At 43.9% G+C, this 20,606-nt stretch overlaps 1 long non-coding RNA gene and 2 other non-coding genes across 3 annotated transcripts; all 3 read left to right on the top strand.

Moving 5' to 3' along the window:
- Positions 1 to 5,757: 5,757 nt before the first annotated feature.
- Positions 5,758 to 7,959, top strand: LOC124528250 (uncharacterized). Its single transcript, XR_006966132.1, has 5 exons — positions 5,758 to 5,997; positions 6,186 to 6,224; positions 6,445 to 6,484; positions 7,359 to 7,565; positions 7,743 to 7,959. It is a non-coding gene; the product is annotated as an uncharacterized LOC124528250 (long non-coding RNA).
- LOC124529517 (small nucleolar RNA SNORD48) lies at positions 6,278 to 6,340 on the top strand. Its single transcript, XR_006966404.1, has one exon. It is a non-coding gene; the product is annotated as a small nucleolar RNA SNORD48 (small nucleolar RNA).
- Positions 7,194 to 7,262, top strand: LOC124529513 (small nucleolar RNA SNORD52). Its single transcript, XR_006966400.1, has one exon. It is a non-coding gene; the product is annotated as a small nucleolar RNA SNORD52 (small nucleolar RNA).
- Positions 7,960 to 20,606: the final 12,647 nt, after the last annotated feature.

Here is a 20,606-nt window from a genome sequence, read left to right as displayed (position 1 = left end):
TTAAATTATATCTGTGCTAGAAAACAAAATTTCAGCTGCCCATTTTTGTGGGTGACACTTTTTTTTAGGGGAAAAGGGGATGGGAGCTGCAAAAATGGTTTTGGGGAGAACTTCTGGGTTAAAGGCAGTGTTGAGAGATGTTCACGGTTCTTTACTCTCACACTTAACGTGTGCAGAGCCCTTAATTTGTCACTTCTGAACTGTGAGTCTTAGTCTTTTATTTAAGTTATAAATTATTTTAGAGGTGTGCAAAACAGCAAAAATGAGATGCAGATTCACACTCTAGGGCTGTAAATGCCAGCTGGGTGACCAAGTGTAAATTATTTAACCTCGATTTGGGTTGTCTCATTTTAAAATATTTTGTCAGAATGACCTCCCTTTTTTTTAACTTTATTTTTTATTTTTTTTAATTTACATCCAAATTAGTATATAGTGAAGCAATGACTTCAGTAGATTCCTTAATGTGACCTCCCTTTTTTTAAATTAAAATTTTTTCTTAAATGTTTTTGAGAGAGCGATGGAGTGCGAACAGGGGAGGGAAAGAGAGAAAGGGAGACACAGAATCTGAAGCAGGATCCTGGCTCTGAGCTATCAGTGCAGAGCCTGATGAGAGGCTCCAGCCCACAGACCTCGAGATCATGACCTGAGCTGCAGTCGGTCACTTAACCGACTGATCTACCCAGGCACCCCAGGACAACTTCACTTTTAAAGATCTAAATCATTTTGAGCAGAAACGTGGCATAGACCAGTAACATTTTTTGCCATGGTCACCCTTGCTGCAGTTATCAAGCGCATGAAGACCAAGATTCTGAGGATTTGGGAGGCATGACAATTGATGAGGAAGCTTGGGGCAAACTGAGGGCAAAATACAGGCTGGCACACAACACTCCATCCCCAGGTGGAATATGTGTGATACCCCTCAGACACTCCTGGCTACCTGAGAACAAAGGAAAGTGCTTGCCATGGTAATGTGGGAAACTAACAAGTCCTTGAAACTTGCAGAGTCACATGTCTCTAGGAACTACGTTGCCTCAATGATAACACTTTGCTGGGGGCGAAAGAGAACTCTAGCTTAACATTATCCCAACCTCAAGGATCCTGTAAGTCTACTTCCTTTATCTTAACTGCCCCAAGATATATGCTGGGAATCATATTCCAAGCTTATGCCCCCCCCCCATATACATCTGAATGGTCTCTTGACTGGGGTTTTATTAAGCGGTAATAAATGGCGTTTCCCTAGCAACAGCTAGTCCCTCAAGGTACTGGAAACCTTGCTTCCAAAATTCTTAGAGACTTACTCTATCCCTGACCCCCACCCAACCTGAGGATATAAAATGTTACCAGTCAGGACACCAGTGCAGCTCTTCCTGCCCATAGGTCCTGTCCCCATGGTTTAATAAAATCACCTTTTTTGCACCAAAGTCCTCTTCAAGAATTCTTTCTTGGTTGTCGGCTCAAGACCACCCCACGGTCACCCTAAATAACTTCATCTATAATGAGGCAAGTTCTGTGCTTCCCCCCAGTAATCTTCAGTAATTTCTATCTCCCTATCTTCTAAATCAGGTGTCTTTAAGTTTTTTCATAGATTAGCATGTGGGAGTGGTCAGCTCAACTACATCCAGGGCAAAATTAGCAACAAATGCTGGTTTTTTTCCACACTGCCTGAACACCATTGGCATTGGGTTCCTGTCCGGTTCTAAGTGATGGTTTTACCCCAGTTTTAACAATCAGTAACCTCTTTGTCCTTTTTATGGACAATCTCAAAACCAGAGGAATTTAAAGTAAGATCAAATTTAATTAAGAAGGAGAAGGAGCTGAAAGCTGGGTACAGGATACAACTGGGAAGATCAAGGAAATGGGCTTTCTTCCCATTACAAGCTCTTCCCCAGGGGGTTCTTCCTGCCAGAGCAGTTAGATGTCCTTAACATTTTCTTTAGCCTGATAGAATCTCAACCTCTACCTCCCCCAAACTGAGCCTGGAAATAACTACTCCAAAATGAAAACAAATTGAAGCTCAAGTTCTGCTTTTCAATAAATCTGCACCCTCTGGGAAAATCAAACATTTTAGGAATTACAAAATATAGGAAGCTCTCCTTGAAAGCTTGTAAAGGAAATGGAATATATAGTAAGTTCTTTTGGTTCCTGGGCCAATTCTCAAAGGCTTGCTTTACCCAGAAAAATAGATGAACTATAACACTGTAGCTTCCTATCATAGAATATGGTAAATGTAGTTTTAACTGCAGTAGCAGCAGCAGCAGCAGCAGCAGCAGCAGAAATTGGGTTTGTCAGGGTTTTTTTGTTTGTTTTTTGTTTTCCTGTAACCTGGCAGGTAAGATAGGGAATAAGTAGCTGCAAGCTATTGGAAACATGTTTCTCCGACTTAGTGGTATACTAAAATCAGTGGGGGAAGTTAAAAAAAATACTGCTGCCAGGCCTCCACCAGAAGTCAGAATCTTTGGGAGTGGGCTAAGGCATTGTATGGAAGTAAAGCTGTCTGAGTGTTTCTAATGTGCAGCCAATAGTGGAGAAAAATGATCACATCAGAGGCTATTGCTGATTACATTTTTAGAGGGCTGGGGCATGGAAGAGGGAGGAAGGTGTCTGCTAGTGGGAACAGCCCTTGGCGGTAATGGGCTTTCTACAGTGAATGGGAGCCTGAGGCTTGAAAGGCCTAGAAGTGTTGATTCACTGGCAGCAGCAGTGATAGAGGTTAGGGAAATCTCCAAGGACAGCTTGATGGGTCAAAAAGAATCCCTGAGGCTGGGAAGTGGTTCTTTAGGAAGCAACATCAGAATATGGTAATTCAGGGGCACCTGGCTGGCTCAGTCCATAGAGCTTGTAATGCTTGGGGTGGCTGGGTGGCTCAGTTGGTTGAGCATCTGATCTCGCAGTTCATGAGGTCAGGCTCTGCTCTGTACTGACAGCTCAGAGCCTGGAGCCTGTTCAGAGTCTGTGTTTTCCCCTCTCTCTGTACCTCCCCCACTTGCACTCTTTCTCTCTCTCAAAAATAAATGAACATTAAAAAAAATTTTTTTTAATAAAAATAAAAAGATGAACATTTAACTGTTGATCTCAGGGTCCTAAGTTTGAACCCCATGTTGGATGTAGAAATTACTAAAATAAAATAAAAAACAAATTTTTTAATGTTTATTTATTCTTGAGACAGAGACAGAGCGTGAACAGGGGAGGGGCAGACAGACAGGGAGACACAGAATCTGAAACAGGCTCCAGGCTCTGAGCTGTCAGCACAGAGCCTGATGCGGGGCTTGAACCCACAAAGTGTGAGATCATGACCTGAGCCGAAGTCAGATGCTTAACCGACTGAGCCACCCAGGTGCCCCTAAAAAACAAATGTTAAAGAAAAGAAAAGAAAAGAAAAGAAAAAGCCTCCCAAATGTTTTTTTTTTTTTTTTAAATATGAGAATTCATTAGCTACCGGTACACATACACATTTTGGAACTTAAAACAAAGTCTACTTTGCAACATCAACTGTGGGCAAAACTCAGCCCCTAAGAGTTGAGAAATGTATCAAGTGAACAAGTGAATACTGCAGGATTCTTGGAAGAGATTTTTTGTTTCTTTTTTATTTTTATTATTTAAAAAATTTTTTTAAATGTTTATTTTTGAGAGAGAGAGACAGAGCATGAGAGGGGGAGGAGCAGAGGGAGAGGGAGACACAGAATCCAAAGCAGGCTCCAGGCTGTCAGCACAGAGTCGAATGCAGGACTTGAACTCACAGACTGTAAGATCATGACCTGAGTTGAAGTCGGATGCTGAACCGACTGAGCCACCCAGGTGCCCCTTTACAGCCAACGTGGAGATCAAACTCAAGACCCCAAGATCAAGAGTCTCATGCTCTCCCAGCTGAGCCAGCCAGGTGCCCCTTGGAAGAGACTTTTTTTTTTTTTTTTTAGCAGTTGTATTTTTTATGTTAGAGGAGAGAGAGAGCTTTCGTGAGCAGGGGAGAGAGACAGAAGGAGGAAGAGAGACATTCTCAAGCACACCCCATGCTCAGCGTTCAGCATGGAACCAGATGCGGGACTCAATACCACGACCCCAGGATCACTGCCTGAGCCAAAATCAAAGCTCAGAAGTGCTCAACTGACTGAGCCACTCAGGTGCTCCTGGGAAGACATTTTTTTGATGGAAGTCTGAAACCTTGGGGCAAGATGGAAAGATTATTGCAGAAGTAAGAGGATATATTTTCTGCACCCACAATGGCCTTCTTCTGCATTTTAATCTGTGTCCACTGTGCCTAATTATGGGACTTAAGAAGAAGACTGGGGCACCTGGGTGGCTCAGTTAAACATCTGACTCTTGCTTTCAGTTCAGGTAGTGATTTCACAGTTGCTGGGTTTGAGCCCTGCATGGCAGTTTCTATGCTGGTAGTGCAGAGCCTGCTTGGGATTCTCACTCTCCCTCGGTCTCTGATCCTTCCCTGCTCGCTCTCTCTCTCTCAAAATAAATAAACATTAAAAAAAAATAATAATGATAAGGGGCGCCCGGGTGGCTCAGTCGGTTAAGCCTCTGGCTTTGGCCAGGTCATGATCTCCCAGTTCGTGGGTTCAAGTCCCATGTAGGACTCTGTGCCGGCAGCTCAGAGCCTGGAACCTGCTCCAGATTCTGTGTTTCCCTCTCTCTAGGCCCCTTCCCTGCTTACTCCCTGACACACTCTCTCTCTCAAAAATAAATAATAAAATAAAATAAGACTGATTTTGGGAGTGCCTGGCTGGCTGGGTAGAGCATGTGACTCTTGATCTTGGGGTCATGAGTTTGAGCCCCACCTTCGGTATAGAGATTACTAAAAAAAATGATTTTGTATGATGTGGAACCCCCGGCTCATATATTCCTTTCTCATAAAAGATGAAGAGGCCAACATACATCACCAAACACTAACTACATTTATAAATGAGGAGGTATAGAAGGGTCCGTCCAGGAAGGTGGGATTTGGGATAATTTATGAGTTGATGGCCTCTTAATAGAGGCCAAGAGCAAATGACCAGATTTCTGGGGGAGAAAAACTAGCAAAGGGAGAACAGGGTCTGGCTGTTGCTACAGCACCCCTATTTGTTTTGCTCCTAACCCTCCTGAGATATATGGTTCTATTTAGAGTGTACTGAACACATCCACCGTTTCTGGCCAACTCCCAGTCCATGAACTGCTCATAAAGAGGACAGGAAACGAAACTGGGAGTAGTTTCATGGGTATAGTAGGATAAAGTTCTGCAGATAGGTTGCACAACAACGTGATACATTCAACATTAGTGAACTGTACACTTAAAAGGTTAGTTTTTTTTTTTAAGTTATCAAATGGTCTATGTTAAAAAACTGTTTATTGCATGTTATTTATATCTTAATAAAGCTGTTAAAAAAAAAAAGACACTAGGGTTAATGTGACTGATAGGTCTGCGGGCTGGAGTGGGCGGTGAATTCAGATTTCGCTGGCTAGACAGAACAGGTGACAGTCTCTGAGCGTGACCAGGACCCCGAACTGGTGAGGACGAGGGAGGAGTTACTCCAGCGGGGACTTGTCAACCCGGGAGGCCAATAAGGAAGAGCACTCAGCTGCGCAGGCTTTCAGCTGCGCAGGCTTCCTGCCGCGCCAGGGACTGTCTCCGGCCCGGCCGATGGAGAGACGGTCATCTATCTTTTGTTTTTCAAAATTAACAAAATAGGTCTGAATTATTTGCCCGGAAGAGTGTGAAACATTCACTCCTGGCCTCTCTTTCACTTGCTTTATTCTTGTTTGAACGAAGGGGAAAATGCCGTGGGTCGAACAGGCATCGACGAAGACAGCCATGCCCGTCAGGCCCCCGACCCCACGTCGCCATAAATAGCCGGGACTCCGCCATTATAGTTCTCTTTGTGCGTGCACCTGCGTCTGGATAATGTCCGCGTGCTGTGTTGCGCCGGGGGGGGCTGCTGTGGCGCCATCCCCTACGCCAGGGGGAGGCGGCGGCCCCGGCGACCTGCGCTGTCTCTGCCAAGCTTCCTTCGTGTAGGTATCTCGGGTTCCTGTTGGGTGAGGGGACCGCAGTCTCGGGCTGAGCAGGATGAACTGCCATTACAGACTAGAGTTTCTGATGTGTACGTGACGCCATCGTTTGGAACTGACCCAGCCCAGGGCAGGGGGGTACTCGGCTGGGGTCGCCCCTGGCCCCTGCTGACTCATGGGTTTCTTCCCAGGGCCCTGGTCTTCGTAGGCTGGTTCGCAGCGCCACGAGGGTGAGTGGATTGTGCGAGATGGAATGGCTGGCGGTGGCCTTGGGGAAGACGGGGGTGATGATGAACGCAGGTGATTCTGAGTGTCTCGCTGACGCCGTCACCGCAGCGCGCTGACCATCTCCCTCCCCCGGGCTGGGTCTTCCTGGTACCTGTGCTGGGGAGAAGCTCGTGGCCAGAAAACACAAGTGTGGCCTATCCCTGTGTTTCATTTTTCCACTAGGTGTTTTAAGGTGCTCGCCGTGTGTTACCCTTGAATAAAGGTGAGTATTAGGTGTGAGATTCTTCTCCGTGCTTCTCAAGACTGTTTTGATCCCAGAACACTCTTTTCATGGGGTCATTGTGAAGTCTTTTTTTTTTTTTTTTTAACGTTTATTTCTGAGAGAGGGAGACAGCATGAAGGGGTGCAGAACTTGATTGATGGCCAGCTCGAACCCATGAGCTGTGAGATCACGACCAGAGCCGAAGTCCCGCTCTTAACCGACTGAGCCACCCAGGCATCCCAATGTTTTATTAATTTTTAAGAGAGCGCGAGTGTGATGGCAAAGGGAGGGAGACCCAGAATCTGAAACAAGCTCCTGGCTCTGAGCTGCTAGCACAGAATCTGATGTGGGGCTTGAGCCCACGAACCCTGAGATCGTGACCTGAGCCAAAGTCTGATTTGCCACCCAGATGCCCCTCTTGAACTTTTTAAAAAAAAATTTTGGTAACTTTTTATACATTTGCCTAATTGGTTAAACCTGCCTCCTTACTGTACATTCTGTATTCCCCAGTGGAGGTTTTTTGGTTCTGTGTGTGCGCACACGCACAATTTTGGATTTTTTTTTTTCACTGTAATTTAACTCTTGCGCTTGCCATCTCTGCACTCTTCTTTTGCTGCATCCTTATTTATATTGGGTGAAAGACCATTGTCTTTCAGTGTATTACATCGCTTCTCAGAATCGCCTGCCTTCATCCAGGTCTCCCTAAATTGGGAATGATGATTGTCTCAGACTAGAGTCTCTGATGCTGGGCTTGATGTCAAAAATTAAGTTCTGACTCATTTGGAGAACTGGAGGCTTGGGTCTGAGAAGGGGCCAACAGGAGGGCCTTTAAATTTGCTTGTGCTTCTCGATGGTTGTCTTTTTACTTTTCTAGCCTGATTATTCTAGAAGCCTACTTGGGGCAGTGCCCTTTTACAGATCAGTGTCTAATCTGGTGACTGAATGGCTGAAGTTGGGAACTTAGCCTCTTGGAGAAGTGCTGTTGAGACTTCTGGGTCGCCTAGATAGTGGCTCCTGCCACTTAAATCTTTGGGCTGCAATGAGGAGTGAAGAGCCATGTCCTTTCTCCCTGGCTCCTATGGTGAGTACCAGTTTCTCTTCAGCCCCAGAATGGTAATGGTAACTTTCTTGGACCATTAACATTTCTCTGAGGATATTTGAAACCACGAATCACTCCTGCTTTCTCTACCCACCCAAGTTCATGTTTTAATTCCAGTTGTGTGCGTGTTTCTAATAGATGTTCTTTTATGAATTTCAGGATTTTGCTAACGAGAGGATGTGTCTTATTTGGTGTTGAGCAAATCCTAGGAACTTCATCTAGCTGTCCTGCATTAACCTGTGAGCAGCTTTGAACTTGAGAAAAAAAACTGCATAGAAATTTTGAGATATTTAAATATCATTCAGACCACTTTGCTTCATTGTAATCAAATACTTGGTCTTGTCAAAAGGATTCTAATAAAATGCTTTAGAGCAAAGTAAAAGTTTGGTTTTTGTATAAGCAAAGTCGTACAAAAAGATTTAGGGAAGTGAAAGGTAACTGAATGAGCATCACAGTTGACATCTAGCTACGTCTCTTCGCAGCTATATACAAGATAAAAAACTAGGTTGACGCTAACATTAAGCATTTCTAGGTGGTCTGCCATAGGATTCTAATGGGTTAGATGTACTTAAGTAGTGAAGATTTTTAGGATGTCGAAATGTTAACACAGGCACTTAGCTTGCGTTCAGCTCAGGTCATGATCACCGGTTTGTGAGTTTGAGCCCTTCGTCTGGCTTTTTGCTGCACACCTGGAGCCTGCTTCAGATTCTGTGTCTCTCTCCCCTCCCCCCCACTTTGTCTCTTTCAAGAATAAGTATTAAAGTTAAAAACAACTAAACATGGTCACCACTGTGGCTCAGTGGGTTTAGTGCCTGACTTTGTCTTGCGTTATGATCTCATAGTTCGTGGGTTCAGGCTCACTGGTGTCAGCATGGTGCCCACTTTGGATCCTCTGGACCCTTCTCTTTGTCCCTCCCCTGCTTGCACTGTCTCCAAAATAAATATTTAAAAAAAAAACCCATGCCTGTGCTAGTTGCCAGGGGCTGGGGAAAGGGGTAAATGGAGTTTAATGGATATAGAATTTCAGTTTACAAGATAAAGAATTCTGGAGATAGATGGTGGTGTTGGTTGCTTAGTATTACTGAAATGTGTGCTTAAAAATGGTTAAGATGGTAAGTTTTATGTGTAGCCAACCACAGTAAAAATTGGGGAAAAAAGATCCATACTTGGACTATTTCAAAGATGGTTTCCTACCCACCAGCGTGTACAAATTTGTGTTGTTTTAAGATTATATTATAAATTACCCAGTTTCTAGGAGGAGGGCATTTAGGTTTCTAGTCATGCTATATACCCTGTTGTTTGTACCCATTTGAAGTTGTGTTGTAGAATAATACATTTCAAAAGTAAAATTTGAAAGGGTTTAATAAGCAAAACAACGCATGGTATATTTCATACTAGTTTATGCTCGTGGCCTCAGTGTCCATAAGATTGCCTGTCTACCCTATACCTGTCATCACTACTCCCAGTTGTAACAGTTTTAGCACGGGTTTGGTTCTATCTATTAACTCATTCTTTGTTTTGTTTTTTAATTTTGAGAGAGTGTGAGTAAGGGAGGGGCATCTCTTTCTTGTTTAATGTTTATTTTTGAGAGAGAACGGGAGCAGGTGAGGGACAGAGAGAGGGAGACAGAATCTGAAGCAGGCTCCAGGTTCTAAGCAGTCAGCACAGAGCCCCATGTGGGGCTCAGACGCAAACTGCGAGATCATGACCTGTACCAAAGTCGGACACTTAACCAACTGAGCCACCTAGGAGTCCCCAACTCCTCTTTAAAACATTTGCTACTGGGGCGCCTGGGTGGCTCAGTCGGTTAAGCGTCTGACCAGCTCAGGTCACGATCTCGCGGTCCATGAGTTTGAGCCCTGCGTGGGGCTCTGGGCTGATGGCTCAGAGCCTGGAGCCTGCTTCAGATTCTGTGTCTCCCTCTCTCTCTGCCCCTCCCCCATTCATGCTCTGTCTCTCTCTGTCTCAAAAATAAATAAATGTTAAAAAAAAAAATTGGGGGGGCACCTGGGTGGCTCAGTCAGTTAAGCGGCTGACTTCAGCTCAGGTCATGATCTCACAGTCCGTGAGTTCGAGCCCCATGTCAGGCTCTGGGCTGATGGCTCAGAGCCTGGAGCCTGCTTCAGATTCTGTCTCCCTCTCTCTGCCCCTTCCCCACTCATGCTCTGTCTCTCAAAAATGAATGTTAAAAAAAAAGTTAAAAAATTTTAAAACATTTGCTACTTTAACTTTTACTATTTTAAGTAATCTCTACCCCCAGTGTGGGGCTTGAATTCACAACCCCAAGATCAAGAGTTTTATGCTGTATTAGGTGCCCCTACCTATTAACCATCTTTTAAAAATTACATTTCTTCTGTATTTTCCTACTGAATGGTTCCAGCTTGGCCTCCACCCCTGGAAGTTAGCAAAGATTTTTCCCAACCTTTATTTTCCTTGATCACCTTTATTAGTTTTATTTTTTTTCTTCCCCAAATTGCCTTGGTTGATACTCTCTGGAGGACAGTTTAGTCTGCAGCTCCCATTGCTATTCTCTGGTAAAGAGTTCCTTGGCCTTGGTGCTTGGCCCAGAATTTGAGGATTAGACCTGTTTAACAGGGACTTGTTATCTAAAACTTGGGTTAAAGTAGGGAATATTTGATTAAAGTTTTTTAAAATCCTTCACTTGGGCTCTTGTTTTTAGGACAAGAACAAACTAGCCTGCTAGCAGATAATGTTACTTTTGTGGAGGGGATTGGGACTGGGATGGGGTGAGGGTACGAGGAGACTTTGGCTTTTTTCTCTACAGATTTCTGAATAATTACCTCTAGGAATGCACTGCTTTATGATCAGTCCCAAGCACATAATTGTATTTGGCTCTCAGGCATCATTGTGTTTTATCTTCGCAGCCAGCAAATATTTAGTGTTTGGATGTGTGCTAAGCTTTTCATGTGCTTCACTTCATTGAATTCTTAAAACTCAACCTTGCAACTTTGATGTTATCTACCCCACTTCACAGGCAAGGAAAGGAAGGCTCAGGATGTTAGATAATTTGCTTAAGGCCAGAGAGTATCCGTCTGGATTTAAATTCCTTTGTTTGTTACACTGGTCACCCAGCTTTAGAACATTACCAGTAACTGAAGCAAACCTGCCTTTGATTCAATTTGCTTCTAATCCCTGCCACTCAGGAAACTACCCAGCTGAATTGTGCCTGTATCATTCCCTGACGTAGAGTTTTACATTGAATGTATCTCTAAACGACATACTGGGTTTTGTATCTTTTTGAACTTAATAAATATGGGATAATTGTTCATGTAGTTTTACTGCAACTTGATTTTTTTGTTCATGTGTTTTCTTGTAATTTAGATTCCACCCTCCCATACACATTTTTGTCCATTTTTATTTTGGGAAAAAAGTCCTAAAAACTATGTTGACAGGTGTTTTTGGTAGTATTATATGAGGACATCTGTTTGTAAGTGCATTTAAAAAAAAAATTTTTTTTTTAACATTTATTTTTGAGACAGAGCATGAATGGGGGAGGGACAGAGGGAGACACAGACTCTGAAACAGGCTCCAGGCTCTGAGCTGTCAGCACAGAGCCCGACGTGGGGCTCGAACTCAACGGACCACGAGATCATGACCTGAGCCGAAGTCGGCCGCTTAACCACCTGAACCACCCAGGCACCACTGTAAGTGCATTTTTTAGGTTAATAGTATCACGATGTATAGGGGACTGGTTAAGATTCTGGAGCAAGACTGATTAACTTTGGCTGGGTTACTTATCCACTCACAATTTTCTCATTTGTCAGTGGAGTACCTACCCTTACAAAGAATTACTAGGTTTATTTAAAAATTTTTAAATGTCTGTTTCTGAGAGAGTGGAAGTGAGGTAGGGGCAGAGAGAGAGAGGGAGACGCGGAATCTGAAACAGGCTGTAGGCTCTGAGCTGTCAGCACGGGGTGGGGGCTCAAACCCACAAACCATGAGATCATAACCTAAGCTGAAGTTGGCACTTAACCGACTGAGCCACCCAGTCGCCCCAAGAATTATTAGGTTTAAATGTATGCAAACGAACTTAAACCATGCCTGGCACATACATGTTAAACCTTATTTAGGTATTACCTACAATTTTATTTGAAATAGCTTAATCATTAATGTGCATAGCCTAGTTGGTACCTCACACACACATCCTTAGTCCCTGATGGCACTAGGAAGTAGATGGTCAACTTCCTTTCTTGTCCCTAGGGTCTCTAATACATTCTCTTGCCCTTATTTGTTTTTAAGTTTATAAAACTTAAAAACCAGGGGGTGGGGAGGGGAGGGACAGGGAGAAACAATCTTTTTTTTTAAGTTTGTTTTGAGAGAGGGGGAGAGAGCATCCCAAGCAGGCTCCATGTTGTCAGCCCAAAGCCCAACAAGGGGCTGAATCTCATGAAGCATGAGATGAGCTGAAATCAAGAGGCGAATGCTCAACTGATTGAGCCACCCAGTGCCCTCTTGCCCTTATTTGTGTGATCCAAGTCTTCCCCTGGGTGTTGGGACCCTCCTTCCTGTGCCAGCCCCAGGTTTGGGGTATAAGATGGAGCTATAGCCATGGTGAAGATGGTTATACGACTTTATTTCAGGCATGGAAATCATGTTTTAGCCTTCTATATCCTTGAGCCCCACAGCGTTCCTCCAGGAGTGATGGTGATTTGTTAAGACTTCTGTCCCAAAACACTTTTCTTCATCTCGCCCTCCCCCTACTTTACAAGTGAAGCAACTTCAGAAGTAAACCGTCCTTCCACCTAACCCACTGGCAAGATCTCACAGCTTTCTACAGTTACTCTAAGCAGAGACTGGCCACTGCAGACGGTGAGCCTCCAGAGCCTAGCCTCTCCAGGCCTCTGATCTCTGGAGTCCTCAGCCACTGGCCATTCTGCTAGCCTCCCCAGGTGACACCTCTTCCCTACCAGTTGCTCAGGCCAGAACACTTGGAGTCCTCTTGACTTCTTTATGTTATGTGTAATTCTAAACGATACGTTATTTAGCTGTAAATGGTCTTAAACATTACATACTGTATATGTATTCTGTGACTTGCCTTTTCACATTATCTTTGAGAGATTAACCCATGTTGGCATGTTAGTTACACCACTGTTGCTACTGACAGAGCCAGCCAAGCTCCCCCCCACCACCGACTTGTGTCATTAATCTTACATATGCATGTTAGTTTGAATAGTCTCCCATCCTTACATGCTGTATCCAATTTGTCAGCACCTCATGCTGGCACTACTTTAAAAATAACACCCAAATCTGACTGCATCTCATACCTCCATTACCATTCCACTCTGGTAGGAGCTATCATCAGTTTGCCTACATGATTGCCACAGCCTCCTCACTGGTCTCCTGGCTTCCACCTTTACCCTGTTACAGTCTTTTTAAATTTTATTTATTTTATTTTTTCCCATTACAGTCTTGTATCCACACAGCAGCCAGAAGTTTCCCTCCAAACCATAACTTGGGACTCGTCTCTCTGCTGCTCAGAATCCTGCAATGGCTCCTATTTCACTGAGAGTGAAAGCCAAAGTCTTTGCAAGGACCATCCAACAAGGTCTTCCCAAGTCTAGCTCTGTTGTCTCTAACCTCATTTCCTACTCTCCACTCTGCTCCAGCCACATAGCATTAAGCCAGGAGCTGGCGGGCACTCTCCTGTCAATGTTCAGGGAGAAAAGATTTTGCTTGCTGGCTGGGGTCAACAACCACATCCCTTGGTCTGTGGGGTAGACTGAAACTTGTGCCATACGAGCTCATGGATATAATTTGGGTTGTGAGGAAATCCTAGAGCGGAGAAAGAAACTTAAAAACAGTTTGGGACATTGTGGCACCGTGACTTTATATAGTCTATTTGGAAAACAATTTGGCAATACATACTGAGTATGATGCACATTCACTTCAACCCAGTGTTTCCACTTCTTTTTTTTTTTAAATTTTTTTTTTTCAACGTTTATTTTTCTTGGGACAGAGAGAGACAGAGCATGAACGGGGGAGGGGCAGAGAGAGAGGGAGACACAGAATCGGAAACAGGCTCCAGGCTCTGAGCCATCAGCCCAGAGCCCGACGCGGGGCTCGAACTCACGGACCGCGAGATCGTGACCTGGCTGAAGTCGGACGCTTAACCGACTGCGCCACCCAGGCGCCCCCAGTGTTTCCACTTCTGGTAATACACCATAAAACATACATGCATATAGAAGGATTATGTACACAAAAGTCCTTGGTGGTAATGGGTGATTGTTTGTCAGGGTGGGGGGAGGAAACAACCTAAATGTTCTCCAACAGGAAAATGGACATAATTGTGGTATTTTTATACAATATAACAGAACGTGATGTGTTACATGCAGCGGTGGTATGACTAACATAGTAGCGTGGATTATTCTCACAAACTAATGTGAAGGGAAAGAGGGCAAGTCACAAAAGAATACATTTGTACGTAATGTTTAAAGACATTTACAGCTAGGGGCACCTGGGTGCCTCAGCGAGTGAAGCATCCGGCTCTTCATCTCAGCTCAGGTCTTGATCTCAGGGCTGTGAGTTCAAGCCCCATGTCAGGCTCTGTGCTGACAGCTCAGAGCCTTGAGACTGCTTGGAATTCTGGGTCTCCCTCTCTCTGCCCCTTTGCTACTCAAGCTGTGTCTCTCTGTCTCAAAAATAAATAAACATTAAAAAATTAAAACACAAACAAGTTTACAGCTAAACTATTGCTTAAAGTATAGTAAAAAATGCATAGGATTGCTAAATACTAAATTCCACCTAGTAGTTACCTGGGCTGTGACAAGGGGGGGAGTAGAGAGTGTGATGCAGTCAGAACAGTGTACGTGGGAGCTCATTGTATAATTTTTCATATTTTTGTATGTCTGAATTATTAATAACTTAAAAACGGTTGGGACCTATGACTCCTGAAGGGCTGAGCAAGGGCAAAAGCTAAGTCACTCTCCAGGGACACCTGCAGATTCTGAAGCTCACACATGGAGCTCCCTTGGAAAACATCCAAAATGAGCTAGTCAAAAACACTGGCATCCTCGCCAGCAGGAACAAATCAGCAGGCTCAGTAACAGGACTTTATAGCTAAGCAACTCAAAGAACAGCATGTGTGAAGGCTGAAGTTGTATTCCTGGTGGGAGTGCAAACTGGTACGGCCACTCTGGACAACAGTATGGAGGTCCTTCAAAAAGTTAAAAATAGAACTACCCTATGACTCAGCAATTGCACTACCAGGTATTTATCCTTTATCGAAGAGATAGAGATAAAGGAAAGAATTTAATCTGCTGTGCCAAACAGGGTATTACAAAGAAAGAGCAAGTGGATTTAAATTAGAAACAAACGAGGGGCGCCTGGCTGGCTCATTCAGAAGAAGCATGTGACTCTTGATCTCGGGGTTGTAAGTTGGGGTCCCATGCTAGGTACAGAGATTACTTGAAAATAAAATCTTTATATATTTTTTTAAATAAAAAAACAAATGAGACAAATAGAAATTCTAAAATTGAAATAAGTAAGTACCTAAGCATAATAAACAACAGAACAACTGAACAGCAAGTTAGTAAGTGGAAGGAGAAATCCATAATGTGGAGCAGAGAAAATGAGTGAATAATTTGAAAAGGAAGTTAACATGAAGGATGTAATGAGATGCTTCAACCTTTGGCATTGTTTGTTTAGAGCTGCCCTCACCTTGTTGGCTTGTTACAAATGCCACAGCCAGAACAGCTCTGCCAAGTGGCACATGGGGGCATGTGGATTTGAGCAGCTCAGGGCCATCTGTTTATTGTAATATTTCCTGTCGGTTAATCCTGTCCCACTTTTCCATGATTATCTTGTGGTTGCTGTGTTATTTCCCAAAGAGGAAGGAAACGGGCTGTCCCTTTAAAGTACTTGCTGACTGCTAAATGTTATTGCTGGCAGTCAGGTGAATCAGGTGGAAGTATGTCACACGCTAGTCTAACTATTGCCTGGCATTAACCCACTGAATTCTAAAGAATGTCGCAAAGATAGAGATGTGACCAAAACCCCCAGTTATTTGCTGACATCAGGTAATAAACTGGGGCTGGGGGTGTGGGAGCTGTTTCTAAAGGGTCTTGTGACTCTGGATCAGGGAGCCTCCTATTTTCTAGCAGCTTACAGAGTGGCTGTGCTCCACGCCAGGTTGTTTTCTTCTAAAGGAGACCAAGCAATTGTTACAAAAACTAGTGTTTAAACCTTTTATTATGAAAGTCTTTTTTAAGTTTATTTCTTTATTTTGAGAGAGAGTGTGAGAAGGGGAGGGACAGAGAGAGGGAGAGAGAATCCCAAGCAGGCTCCACGCTGTCAGGACAGAGCCCAGTGCGGGGTTTGAACCCACGAACCTCAAGATCATGACCTGAGCTGAAACCAAGAGTTGGGAGTTCAACTGATTAAGCCACCCAGGTGCCCATTAAACTTTTTTAAAAAGTAAGTTCTATGCCCAATGTCGGGCTCAAACCTACTACCCCGAGATCAAGAGTCGCATGCTCTACTGACTGAGCCAGCCAGGTGCCCCTGAAGTTTTTAAACCACAATGAGATACCACCTCACACCTGTCAGAATGGCTAACATTAACAACTCAGGCAACAACAAATGTTGGTGAGGATGCAGAGAAAGAGGATCTCTTTTGCATTGCTGGTGAGAGTGCAAACTGGTGCAGTCACCCTGGAAAACAGTATGGTGGTTCCTCAAAAAGTTAAAAATAGAACTACCCTATGACTCAGGAATTGCACTACTAGGTATTTATCCAAGGGACACAGGTGTGCTGTTTCAAAGGGGCACATGCACCCCAATGTTTATAGCAGCGCTACCGACAATAGCCAAAGTATGGAAAGAGCCCAAATGTCCATCCACGGATGAATGGATAAAGAAGATGTGGTATATACGTACAATGGAGTATTACTCAGCAATCAAAAAGAATGAAATTTTGCCATTTGCAACTACATGGATAGAACTAGAGGGTATTATACTAAGCAAAATTAGAGAAAGACAAATATCGTATGACTTCACTATATGAGAACTTTAAGATACAAAACAGATGAACATTAAGGGAAGGGAAGCAAAAATAATATAAAAACAGGGAGGGGGACAAAACATAAGGGACTTCTTTTTATAATTAACAGCTTAATGTTTAACAGGTTCTTTCTGTATTTTTCTTTTTTTTTTAATATGAAATTTATTGTCAAATTGGTTTCCATACACCACCCAGTGCTCATCCCAACAGGTGCCCTCCTCATTGCCCATCACCCACTTTCCCCTCCCTCCCACCCCCCATCAATCCTCAGTTTATTCTCAGTTTTTAAGAGTCTCTTATGGTTTGCCTCCCTCCCTCTCTAAATTTTTTTCCCCTTCCCCTCCCCCATGGTCTTCTGTTAAGTTTCTCAGGATCCACATAAGAGTGAAAACATATGGTATCTGTCTTTCTCTGTATGACTTACTCCACTTAGCATAACACTCTCCAGTTCCATCCATGTTGCTACAAAAGGCCATATTTCATTCTTTCTCATTGCCACGTAGTACTCCATTGTGTATATAAACCACAATTTCTTTATCCATTCATCAGTTGATGGACACTTAGGCTCTTTCCATAATTTGGGTATCGTTGAAAGTACTGCTATAAACATTGGGGTACAAGTGCCCCTATGCATCAGCACTCCTGTATCCCTTGGGTAAATTCCTAGCAATGCTATTCCTGGGTCATAGGGTAGGTCTATTTTTAATTTTCTGAGGAACCTCCACACTGTTTTCCAGAGCAGCTGCACCAGTTTGCATTCCCACCAACAGTGCAGGAGGGTTCCTGTCTCTCCACATCCTCTCCAGCATCTATAGTCTCCTGATTTGTTCATTTTAGCCAAGGTGACTCTTAAATACAGAGAAGAAACAGAATTGCTGGGGGGAGGGGGGGTTGTGGGTGGGGGATGGGATAAATGGGTAAGGAGGCATTAAGGAAGACACTTGTTGGGATGAGCACTGGGTGTTATACATAGGGGATGTATCACTGGAAACTACCCCTACAATCATTATTGCATGGTATGCTAGCTAACTTGGATGCAAATTAAAAACAAACAAGGGCGCCTCAGTGGCTCAGTCGGGTGAGCGTCGGGCTTCAGCTCAGGTGATCTCACAGTTTGTGGGTTCGAGCCCCGCATCGGGCTCTGTGCTGCCAGCTAAGAGCCTGGAGCCTGCTTGGAATTCTGTCTCCTCTCTCTGCCCCTCCCCCGCTCATGCTGTCTCTCTCTCTCTCTCTCCTTCAAAAATAAATTAAAAACATTAAAAAAATTTTTTAAAAACAAACAAATAAAACAGAAGGAAGAATAGTACAAAGAACACCAATACACCCACATCTAAATCCAACAATTGTCAGCATTTTTCCATATTCAAAAAAATATGTCTCTATATATAAAATTAGGGATGCATAGCTGGCTTGGCCAGTAGAGCATGCGATCTTGATCTTGGGTTCACTGAGTTCAAACCCCATGTTAGGCCTAGAGCCTACTTTTTTTTTTTTTTTTTAATGTTTATTTGTTTTGAGAGGTGGAGAGGGACAGAGAGAGAATCCCAAGCAGGCTGCGTGCTGTCAGCCCAGAGCCAGATGCAGTGAAATCATGATCTGAGCCGAAATCGAGAGTGGGTTGCTTAACCGACTGAGCCACCCAGGTGCCCTGGGCCTAGAGGTTACTAAAAAAAAAAAACAAAGAGGGGCACCTGGGTGGCTCAGTCGGTTAAGTGTCCAACTTCAGCCTAGGTCATGATCTCACAGTTCATGAGTTCGAGCCCCGCAACAGGCTTTGTGCAGCCTGCTTCAGATTCTGTGTCTCCCTCTCTCTCTGCCCCTCCCCTGCTCCTGCTCTGTCTCTGTCTCTCTCTTAAAAATAAACATTAAAAAAATTTAAAAAAAAAAGAAAATTGGGGCGCCTGGGTGGCGCAGTCGGTTAAGCGTCCGACTTCAGCCAGGTCACGATCTCGCGGTCCGGGAGTTCGAGCCCCGCATCAGGCTCTGGGCTGATGGCTCAGAGCCTGGAGCCTGTTTCCGATTCTGTGTCTCCCTCTCTCTGTGCCCCTACCCCGTTCATGCTCTGTCTCTCTCTGTCCCAAAAATAAATAAAAAACGTGGAAAAAAAAAAAGCTTTTAAAAAAAAAAGAAAATTAATATATACATTAAATTATATGTGTATATGTGTGCACATGTGTGTATATATACACATTTAGCAGGTTCATTTCAAAGTGAATTATCATGACATTTTATCTCTACCTCAACATGCATGTCCACAATGTAAGGCATATCCACTATACTGTTATCATACCTAAGGAAATTGGCAATAATTCATCCTTTTACTTATACTTGATATTCAAAGTTTTCCAACTGTTCCCCAAATGTCTTTTATGGCAGTTTTTTTTTTTAATGCTTACTATTTTTTTTTTAGATTTATTTATTTTTGATTGACAGAGACAGAGCACAGGCGGGGGAAGAGCAGAGAGAGAGACACAGAATCCAAAGCAGGCTCCAGGCTCCGAGCTGTCAGCACAGAGCCCGACACGGGGCTTGAACTCACAAACTCATGCGAGATCATGACCTGAACCAAAGTCGGACGCTTAAGCTACTGAGCCACCCAGGCGCCCCTAATGCTTATTTGTTTTTGAGAGAGATAGAGCATGAACAGGTGAGGGGCAAAAGAGAGGGAGACACAGAATCCGAAGGAGGCTCCAAGTTCTGCACCATTAGCACAGAGCCCGACTCGGAGTTCGAACTCATGAACCACGAGATCATGACCTGAGCCCAAGTCAGATGCTTAACCAACTGACCCACGCAGATGCTCCCAGTTGTTGTTTTTTAAAGAGCCAGTATCCAATCAAGGATCAAACACTTTATTTTATGTTACATCTTTTGATTCTAGAATACCCTTCTCTTTTCTCCTTTCTGGGGGCATTGATCTTTCGAAGGGACTAGGCCAGTCATCCAGTCATCTTGTAGAGTATTCCACGTATTGGCTTTGTCTAATTGTGCCCCCTGGGTGTCTTTAACTTGTTCCTGGATCTCCTCTGTATTTTCTTTAAACTGGAGGTTGCCCCTAAAGGCCTACGTAGAATGTGGTTACATAGTCTGGCCAAGAACACTTCACTTGGCTGTATACAACCACAGATATTTATTCCCTCACAGTTCTGGAGGCAGAAGTCTACAACAGTTTCATTGGGCCAAAATCAAGTTGTCCACAGGGACTTGTGCCCTCCAGAGACACTAGGAGAGAAGCCATTGCTTGTCTCTTCCAGCTTCTGGTAGCTGTTGGCATTTCTTGTGACTTGTGGTCACATCACTCTAATCTGCCTCTGTGTCACACTGCCTTCTCTTCACTCTGTGTTCGTTGAATCTTCCTCAGCTTTCCATATATATGGTTGCATTTAGGGCCCACCAGATAATCCAGGATAATCTCCCCATGTCAAAATCCTTGATTTTTTTTTAAGTTTATTTACTTATTTTGAGAGAGACAGAAACAGCGCAGGTGGGGGAGGGGCAGAGAGAGGGAGAGAGAGAAAATCCCAAGCAGGCTCCACACTGTCAGGACAGAGCCCAATGTGGGGCTCCAATCCACGAAGCCACAGGATCATGACCTGAGCTGAAACCAAGAGTCGGATGCTTAACCAACTAAGCCACCCAGGTGCCCCTCAAAATCCTTGATTAGATTACACCTGCAAAGATTCTTTTTCCCTAGAAAGGCAGCATTCCCAGGTTCCAGGGGCTAGGATGTGGATATTCTTTTAGGGGGTCATTTTCAGTTTACCACATGCTATGTACTTCACAGGGCCTAGTAGCAGGGGGATCATACCTACTTGTCCCATTCTGGTTTTTGTTTGTTTGTTTGTTTGTTTGTTTGTTTTGTTTTTAAAGTAGGCTCCATGCCTGATGTGGGGATTGAACTTACAACCCTGAGATCAAGAGTCATATGCTCCACCGACTGAGCCAGCCAGGCACCCTCTATGTGTCCCATTCTTATTTTTTTTTTTTCCTTTTTAAGTTTATTT

Source organism: Lynx rufus, unplaced genomic scaffold, assembly GCF_022079265.1.
Source record: "Lynx rufus isolate CCGP_SWC_20201006 ecotype Redwood Valley unplaced genomic scaffold, mLynRuf1.p SCAF_6, whole genome shotgun sequence".
NCBI lineage: Eukaryota > Metazoa > Chordata > Mammalia > Carnivora > Felidae > Lynx > Lynx rufus.
This window is presented reverse-complemented; position numbering and strand designations above follow the sequence as displayed.